We start from the raw sequence: 10,694 nt of genomic DNA, 5'->3' as shown, positions 1-10,694 counted from the left end.
TTCTTATCTCTTCTTGCTATTCTTTGGAACTGTGCATTCAGATGCTTATATCTTTCCTTTTCTCCTTTGCTTTTCGCTTCTCTTCTTTTCACAGCTATTTGTTAAGGCCTCCCCAGACAGCCATTTTGCTTTTTTGCATTTCTTTTCCATGGCGATGGTCTTGATCCCTGTCTCCTGTACACTGTCACGAACCTCATTCCATAGTTCTTCAGGCACTCTATCTATCAGATCTAGGCCCTTAAATCTATTTCTCACTTCCACAGACACACTGAAACCATACTCACATAAAACTGGTCAATCTAATCACACTAGGACCACAGCTTTGTCTAACTCAATAAAACTAAGCCATGCCCGTGGGGCAACCCAAGATAGGCGGGTCATGGTGGAGAGATCTGACAGAATGTGGTCCACTGGAGAAGGGAATGGCAAACCACTTCAGTATTCTTGCCTTGAGAACCCCATGAACAGTATGAAAAGGCAAAATGATAGGATATTGAAAGAGGAACTCCCCAGGTCAGTAGGTCCCCAATATGCTACTGGAGATCAGTGGAAAAATAACTCCAGAAAGAATGAAGGGATGGAGCCAAAGCAAAAACAATACCCAGCTGTGGATGTAACTGGTGATAGAAGCAAGGTCTAATGCATAGGAACCTGGAATGTCAGGTCCATGAATCAAGACAAATTGGAAGTGGTCAAACAAGAGATGGCAAGAGTGAATGTCGACATTCTAGGAATCAGCGAACTAAAATGGACTGGAATGGGTGAATTTAACTCAGATGACCATTATATCTACTACTGCGGGCAGGAATCCCTCAGAAGAAATGGAGTAGCCATCGTGGTCAACAAAAAAGTTTGAAATGCAGTACTTGGATGCAATCTCAAAAATGACAGAATGATCTCTGTTCGTTTCCAAGGCAAACCATTCAATATCACAGTAATCCAAGTCTATGCCCCAAACAGTAATGCTGAGGAAGCTGAAGTTGAATGGTTCTATGAAGACCTATAAGACCTTTTAGAACTAACACCCAAAAAAAGATGTCCTTTTCACTATAGGGGACTGGAATGCAAAAGTAGGAAGTCAAGAAACACCTGGAATAACAGGCAAATTTGGCCTTGGAATACGGAATGAAGCAAGGCAAAGACTAATAGTTTTGCCAAGAAAATGTGCTGGTCATAACAAACACCCTCTTCCAACAACACAAGAGAAGACTCTATACATGGACATCACCAGATGGTCAACACCAAAATCAGATTGATTATATTCTTTGCAGTCAAAGATGGAGAAGCTCTATACAGTCAGCAAAAACAAGACCGGGAGCTGACTGTGGCTCAGATCATGAACTCCTTATTGCCAAATTCAGACTTAAATTGAAGAAAGTAGGGAAAACCACTAGACCATTGAGGTGTGACATAAATCAAATCCCTTAAACAAAAAAGAAAAAGTTATAATAGAGGGCCATCATTATTGTCAATCATCTCAGATGTAAATAAAAAGGGTCCCCTCACTTCCAGGTAAGAAATGACCAATCCATTTCACAGAGGTTGCTTCATAAGATAGGGATGTGATGTATTGGGGGATGGGGTAAAGGTGAGGCCACTGGAGCAGAGCAGAGGGAGTATCTTCACTGTTCAGTCATTTGGGAGAACTCCAGGAAAGTAAACCGTCCCACTGTAGAACTGAAAAACCAGTACAATCAGTATCTGTTTACAACTTAATATTTATGATAGGAGAGTAAAAGGCACTTTATTGAAAAAATTTTTAGGTTGCTGTCTGCTTCAAGGAGATCAAACCAGTCAATCCTAAAGGAAATCAACCTTGAATATTCATTGGAAGGACTGATGCTGAAGCTGAAGCTCCAATACTTTGACCACCTGATCCGAAGAGCCGACTCAATGGAGATGACCCTGATGCTGGGAAGGACTGAAGGCAAGAGAAGAAGGGGATGACGGGATGAGATGGTTGGATGGCACCACTGATTCAATGGACATGAGTCTGAGCAAATTCTGGGAGATAGTGAAGGCCAAGAAAGCCTGGCATGCTGCAGTTCAAGGGGTCGCAAAGAGTCAGACATGACAGGACTGAACAACAACCATTTTCCTAAACTTCTGAGTATTTCACTGACTGTCATATAAACAAAGCCCTTAATTCAGTTAGGGCCTACAAAGCAGAAGAAAGTCCCTCTTTGGCTAAAAATTTATCTAAATTATCTAAATTATGTGATACATAATTTTATACATTTTAAATTTTTTTCAGATTTTGTTGATGTGTAATATTTTATTTCAAGATGTAAATATTTATGAATGAAATTACATGGAACAATTTAAACTTTTTATGAAAAATCTTAAGGGTAACTTGTAAATGTACAATTGTATACACAGTTTCCCAAAACTATCTGGAGGATTTTAAAGATTTGTCAGTTCAAGACATCTGCTCATAAAGGGGCCATGCTCTCTCTCACTCTCTCTTTTTTCAATTAATTTTTACTGGAGTACACTTGATTTACAATGTGTTATTTTCTGCTGTACAGCAAAGTCAACCAGTTATACATATGCATGCATCCATTCTTTTTTAGATTCTATTCCCATATAGGTCATTACGGAGTACTGAGTAGAGTTCCCTGTGCTATACAGTAGGTTCTTATAAGTTATTTATTTCATATGTAGTAGTGTGCAAATGTCAATCCCAATTTCCCAAGTTATCCCTCTCCCCTTTCTTCCTTGGTAATCATGTTTGTTTTCTACATCTGTGACTCTGTCTCTGTTTTGTAAAAGGTTCATTTGTACCATTTTTTCAGATTTCACATATAAGAGATATCACAAGACATTTGTCTGACATATTTCGCTCACTATGATAATCTCTAGGCCCATCGAAGTCTCAACCACTGAATTAACAAGGAAGTCCCCCCAAATTATTATATATATATATCAAGCCTATATATTTATATATCATACAAATAAAAAAGAGGCTTGTTTTTCAAACCTAAATACTTACATATTCATCTTTATTATGATAAAACGGAAGGAACATCTTTCTAAAGGAGGCCTAGTAGGAAAACTGCTTGAGTGCTTCAATTTCCATTTTAAAAATTAATCTTGCAACATTTTATACAAAATCTTATAATTGGTTCTATAGTTAATTAAAATTTCATTAGAGAGCAGATATGAAAAGTGCAGCTTATTTGAAGTATTTATTATTCCTTCTTGGATTACTAATGAATTAAAGCCTCAAGTGCATCTATATTAAAGTTACCTTCCTGCTCATCTATCTACATGTTCGGAAAGTAATACATTAAAACCAAGAGGGCTTCATATATTTGGTGCTATTATTTTGTCTGCCTAACTTGTGAATGTAAATTTATTCCATGGTACTTTCTGAAAAATTAACTACTGTTTCAGCTAATAGTCTTTTTCAGTCCAGTTATTTTAATAATCGGGATTCTATTTGAAGTTCATTTTCATTTAAGCATATTACAATTTCTGTCAACATTTTTCTCTTTATCAAAAGGCTGGTTTGAAGTCATATCAACAACATTAACTGTTCTAACCTGTAGACTTTTCATGAAACAAGATGCTACTTTATCCTCTGGAATTTAGTTTGCATTCCTTAATCTCTTTAAAACAGATTTCAATTCAAATGTATAAAAATATTGAATCACTATGTTGTATACTTGAAACTAACATAATATTGTAAGTCAATTATACTTAAATTAAAAAAAAGTAAAATAGAAAAAACAAAAATCTTCTTAAAGAGACAGATTTGAAAGAACCCAACCATTGATATTAATACAAACATCAGTATTTTTGAAGATGTTTTGGATATTTCTTAATTGCAAATGTCCTGCTATGAAATTAATTAAATGATATACAAAGTAAAATGCATATATACAGATATTTTTGTTAGTATTGGATATTACTAAGACCTGTTTCTGTATTCAGAAACTCATGGAAAACATTCCTTAAGGGTTTAAAATATTTCCTACTGTGAAAAGTTCTCAATTTATTACAAGCCAATTAAAGCAAGTTTATTATACTCATGGACATTACAGCAGACTCACTACTATAAATATACATTTTCCCCACTGCTATCACAAGGTGAATTTTTCCCACCTTAAGTGAGAATAAGATTTTTTCAAAGAAGGATACGAGGTTTTTGCAATTCTCCTTTTCTTACAACAAGCAACTAGGCAGGCCTCAGCGTTTAAGGGACAGACACAAAGATCAGAAAAAGGACACTTCTAACCTCACACAGTCTCTCTGTCAGGAGGAACAACATGAAGTTGTTGATATTTGACCGTTATGGAGGTGCAAAATTGGCAATTTTGAGTAATTCAGCCTATAAAGTTGATGTTCGTCTTTAATCCAATTTTCCTATGGATTTACTCTGTGTTCTCCATAAAGGAGGTCTATGGAAGTGTCTACACTGCTACTCAAGAGGAAACTTTGCCATGTGGAGAGGAAGGAGACCTTGTGGATAGGGCCTGAGGACTTTGTTGCTGATTAAACCCCAGAAGCTCTGTTTTTATCCTTTTTACTTAGGGTTCTATGCTCTTTAAACACTTCATTATCTTCATTTCTTCCACTGACATTGCAACTTTTCAACTTTCCTACAAACCAAAGGTAACCAAAGTCAAATATCACATTAACACAATTGATGTATTTTGACCAGTACCAAGTTCAATAAGACCATGCCCCATATAGTGCCCCATGCATTATAGTTATAATTTTGGTTGAGCAGTTCATTAATCACTTTATGGTGGAAATGAAAGTGTCAGATGCTACTCTTTGGCTTGTCCCCAAGCTTATGCCACTTTAAGAATTAAAAGGGCAAAGGCTATGAAATTTCACCTCAGAACCAGGAAAATGAAAGCCATTGTGAGAGGGAAATGGAGCATTCTGGATAGAGAAATGAACTGGTGCATCCTAGTAAAGCTTTGTAGGAACACCTAGTTGTTCTGTAGAAAACGCACCCAATCTACAAAGTGTAAAAGAAACAGCAGGCCATTTCCTTAAGGGAGGAAAAACCCCCTTGTTTAATGCTTATGAGAGAGTCTCTTTATGGGGAAGAAAAAGGGCCATCGCTAACTAAGCAGACTAAGAATGGGAGAAGCTGCTGCTACTGCTGCTGCTAAGTCGCTTCAGTCGTGTCCAACTCTGTGCGACCCCATAGATGGCAGCCCACCAGGCTCCCCGTCCCTAGGATTCTTCAGGCAAGAACACTGGAGTGGGTTGCAATTTCCTTCTCCAATGTATGAAACTGAAAAATGAAAGTGAAGTCACTCAGTCGTGTCCGACTCTTAGCGACCTCATGGACTGCAGCCTACCAGGCTCCTCCGACCATGGGTTTTCCAGGAAAGAGTACTGGAGTGGGGTCCTATTGCCTAAGAATGGGAGAAAAATAGTTATAAAGTCCAATTTTAAAGTCTGTGAGATAAAGAGATGGGAAAAAGTCCTCTAATTAACCAAACTTGTGTTTTACATGAGTACATACTGTTTAAGTCCTAATGAAAAGATTTTATATGTGAATCATAGCCAGATCTTATTATCCGCCTGGAAAAATGGGGGTAATTGGTCTAAAACACAAAATACTAATGTGACTTTACATGTGAACATGCAGTTATTGTAGAAAATCTGGAGTGGAATGTATCCAAATTTAAAATTAAACTTTAAAAATGGAATGAGGAATCATAGGAAGTGCCCAAGTAAACAAATTTGCTTTCTAAAGATAAAGAAGGGTTTTTTCTTAAGACCTGGAGAACCTAAATCATCCATCAATAAAGTTAAAGTACACCTATTATTCAACATGCAGCAGCGCACACTTCAATAGGAATTTAAATTCAAGTTACACATGTTTTCCCCTATGATTCGATAGTGTGACAATACATCTTTAAACTTTTAAAACTATCTGGATTTTATTTTGCCAGTTTATGTGAAATCGTTACTAAACTGATTTTTTTTCTCTGCCAAGAGCTGATGCCACTTGGTTGAATATTCCTGGCTAGTCCATTACGTGGTGGACACCCTTTATGAGATCGTAAATGCTCACTTGTATTTGTGCATGTTTCCATTTTTCTGTTTTTCTTCCAGTAAGTCCTTATTCCATATTTTTAAACATGTCACTTTAGGACATAGCTCTTCTTTGTCAAAAAGGGTTTTGACCATTCTTACCTCATTATTTTTTCCTCTACATTAACATAAGAATTTTTGTCAAGTTGCTCCAAAAATTACTCTCTAATTTAACTGTAAGTCTGTTAAACCTGGGCTTCCCCAGTGGCTCAGCAGTAAAGAAACTACCTGCAATGTAAGAACCACAGGAGATGCAGGTTCAATCCTTGGGTAGGGAAGATCCCTTGGAGGAGGGCATGGCAACCCACTCCATGATTCTTGCCTGGAGAATCTCATGGACAGAGCAGCCTGGGGGCTACAGTCCATAGGGTCGCAAAGAGTCAGACACCATTGAGGTGACTGAGCATGAATGCACATACTGATAAGAACCCTAGGAAGTATCATCGCTATTCCTAAATTACAGAGAGTAATTCTAGGCTGCTACCAAGTGGAGGAACCAGAATCCAAGCCTGGGCCAGTTTGAATCCAAACCCACAATGTTAATTATATCAAGATACAGTATTCTCAATAATTGTATCACAATATATGCAGAGTACCCCATGCAAAATGCCAGGCTGTATGAAGCACAAGCTGGAATCAAGATTGCCAGGAGAGATATCAATAACCTCTGATATGCAGGTGACACCACCCTTATGGCAGAAAGTGAAGAGGAACTGAAGAGCCTCTTGATGAAAATGAAAGAGGAGAGTGAAAAAGTTGGCTTCAAACTCAACATTCAAAAGACTCAGATCATGGCATCTGGTCCCATCACTTCATGATGGGGAAACAATGGAAACAGTGAAAAACTTTATTTTCTTGGAGATGGGGACTGCAGCCATGAAATTAAAAGACTGCTGCTCCTTGGAAGGAAGGTTATGACCAACATAGACAACATATTAAAAAGCAGAGACAGTACTTGGTCAGCAAAGGTCCATCTAGACAAAGCTATGGTTTTTCCAGTAGTCATGTACGCATGTGCGAGTTGGACCATAAAGAAAGCTGAGCACCAAAGAATTGATGCTTTTGAATGTGGTGTTGGAGAAGACTCTTGAGAGTCCCTCGGACTGCAAGGAGATCCAACCAGTCCATCCTAAAGGAAATCAGTCCTGAATGTTCAGCAGAAGGATTAATGCTGAAGCTGAAGCTCCAATACCTTGGCGACCTGATACAAAGAACTGACTCATTAGAAAAGACCCTGATGCTGGGAAAGATTAAGGCAAGAGGAGAAGGGAACAACAGAGGATGAGATGGTTGGATGGCATCACCAACTTGGTGGACATGAGTTTGAACAAGCTCAGGGAGTTGGTGATGGACAGGGACACCTGCCATGCTGCAGTCCATGGGGCCGCAAAGAGTTGGACATGACAGTGACTGAACTGAAATGATACTCTTCTCATTGAGTGTTATATGTCTCTACATCCATTCAAGAATTCTTACATATACAGCAGTAAAATATTATGGTTTTCTTTATATTTCTTTACATTTCTTAAGTTAATTCCTACTAGTATAATTTGTTTTACTGCAATTGTGAATGAAATTCCTTGCTGTTTCATTTAAATAGTCATTATATCATTAATAATTATTGTTTTGTGCATTCAGTCACTTCAGTGAGATTTCTTAATTCTGGAATGGTAACTTCTGAAAAATTATGTCATCAGCAAACAATGATAATTGGTCTCAGTCTTTCAAACTATTCTGGTTTTTACTGTTTCTTATAAAACTACACTGACCTCTAATACTGTCAAATAATATAGTGCAAAAAATAATTTAACGATAAGAAAGGTCTTTTTTTATACATAACTCTTAGTTTGAGATAATTTTCTATTAATTAATTTTAAAGTATTTATTACTTTTATTGTGAATACATTAGATTTTATTAAATATCTTTTGAATATTTTTAATATTATTTTTCCTTATTTAATCCATTGATATGAAATAAATGGATTAATATCAAATCATCCTTGTATTTTTAAAATACAAACTACTTACTCATGGTGAAGTGTTTTATACCATGATAGAGTATTTAAATTTATTAATATCTCATTAGAATTTCCTTCTTAATGAAGGGTGAAAGTTTGTAATTCTGTTGTACAGTATCTTTTTCAGCTTTTAATAAAATGTGTGATACTTTATTATATTATTTACTTATTGTTTCAATCAGAGTACCAGGAAGAAACAAATACCATATGGCAAAATTAAGATAATTCCAAAGATTAATAAAGTAACAATGTACAAAGAGGTGAACAGGGAGTAGAGAAACCACACACTACACTGCAGTACATTAGGGCTGCTAACACTTAGATCTGATGGAAAAGATCTAACACGCCTAGTTTACAGGTAGGAGTAGATACCAGACCTGAAATGAGAGAATAACTTGAAAATGGTCACCTGGAGAAAATTTGTGATCTTCAATTGGGTTCTCAAACAGGTAACTACTTGAGAAGGGAGCCAAGGGAATAAATACTACACCCTCCCTTTCCTCCCTCCTTCCTGTCTCCTGCTGGGTTTCCCATTTGGCTAAGCCCAGTGTAAAAGCAGAGGACACGAAGTTTTTTGATGAAGCAGTCTGTTACAGAGGGTAGGGTAGAGACGAGGAGTTAACCCAGAGAGGCATATGAAGCACAGGTTTTCAATGCTCTGGAGTGAAAAATAGACTTCTGAAAGGAACTCTTCCTTGAAATTTTAAATAGATGGTTTATAAAGACTCTGTGACTCTGGAGTATATAATTTTAGATAATTGGAGTGCTACTACATTTTTTTAATGATTATGTTAGAAAAGTTTTCTACATCTTGAGTTAATTTAAAGTTAATAGTTTTTTTAAAAGCTCTAATAAGCATAAAATTCTCCTATGGTTTTATCTACTCTTCATTTATTAAAATCCTCTCATTTCAAACTGAATTTGTATTTTTTTTTTTTTAGGTTTTCCGCCAACTTGACTTATTTGAAAATACTAGTTGTTCTCATTTCTTTTTAATTTCTGTCCCATTTTTAATTATCTATTTTATAGAAAAAACCTAGACAGCATATTAAAAAGCAAAGACATCTCCTTGCCGACAAAGGTTCATATTGTCAAAGCTGCCGTTTTTCCATTAGTCATGTATGGATGTAAGAGTTGGGACCAAAAAGAAGGCTGAGAGTGGAAGAATTGATGCTTTCAAACTGTGGTTCTCAAGAAGACTCTTGAGCATCCCTTGGACAGCAAGGAGATCAAACCAGTCAGTCCTAAAGGAAATCAACCCTAAATATTCATTGGAAGGACTGATGCTGAAGCTGAAGCTCCAATACTTTCGTCACCTAATGAGAAGACCCAACTCACTGGAAAAGACCCTGATGCTGGGAAAAATTTAAGGCAGGAGAAGAACGGGACAATAGAAGGTGAGATGGTTGGATGGCATCACCAAATCAATGGACATGAGTTTGGGCAAACTCTGGGAGAGAGTGAAGGACAGAGAAGCCTGGTGTGCTGCAGTCCATGGGGTTGTAGAGTCTGACATGACTGAACAACTGAACAACAAATATATAAATCTCTTTCCATTTGGATTTCTTAAATTAATTTTTTATTTCCCTCTTCTTGAGTTGAATGATTCATTTCTTTCCTTTTTAAATTTTAAAACCATGTCAAAGTGTTTAGTTCTGAATATATTTTTAGCCAAATCATGTAAGTTTTTATGACTTTATTTTTTCTTTGCTAAACTGCTGAATTTCCATTTGTTCTTTGCATGAGTGCTCAGTTGAACAGTACATGCATCTTTCCTTCTATAGATGGACAGTTAAATTCACTCCAGTTTTTTTGGAGGATGAAAATTGGTATCAGAAACATTTTTGTATGGATCTTTTTGAGCACATGAGGAAAAAATTTTGTAGGGTACTTAGGACTGTAACTGTCTAATGACAGGTTATGCACACCTTCAACCTGGAAAGAGATCCCAAATTATGTTCCAAATTGATTGCAACAATCTCTGTATACTTTCTACTTTTAAAATTTACTGAGTTTTTTTTCCAGGGGTGGGCGGGGAATAGAGCTAGTTAAGATTTAATGTTAATAAATGCTCCCTTGACATTTGAAAATTTTAAAATATTTTCTGTTTGTCACTTATAAAATTGGATCAGTTCAGTTCAGTTCAGTTGCTCAGTCATGTCCGATTCTTTGCGACCCCATGAATTGTAGCACGCCAGGCCTCCCTGTCCATCACCAACTCCCAGACTTCACTCAGACTCACGTCCATCAAGTCAGTGATGCCATCCAGCCATCTCATCCTCTGTTGTCCCCTTTTCCTCCTGCCCCCAATCCCTCCCAGCATCAGAGTCTTTTCCAGTGAGTCAACTCTTCGCATGAGGTGGCCAAAGTACTGGAGTTTCAGCTTTAGCATCTTTCCTCCCAAAGAAATCCCAGGGCTGATCTCCTTCAGAATGGACTGGTTGGATCTCCTTGCAGTCCAAGGGACTCTCAAGAGTCTTCTCCAACACCACAGTTCAAAAGCATCAATTCTTCGACGTTCAGCTTTCTTCACAGTCCAACTCTCACATGCATCCATGACCACTGGAAAAACTATAGCCTTGACTAGACGGACCTTTGTTGGCAAAATAACGT

This window comes from Bos javanicus, chromosome 5 (assembly GCF_032452875.1).
Source record: "Bos javanicus breed banteng chromosome 5, ARS-OSU_banteng_1.0, whole genome shotgun sequence".
Lineage (NCBI taxonomy): Eukaryota > Metazoa > Chordata > Mammalia > Artiodactyla > Bovidae > Bos > Bos javanicus.
The sequence above is the reverse complement of the archived record's forward strand: the minus strand, read 5'-3'. Positions refer to the sequence as shown.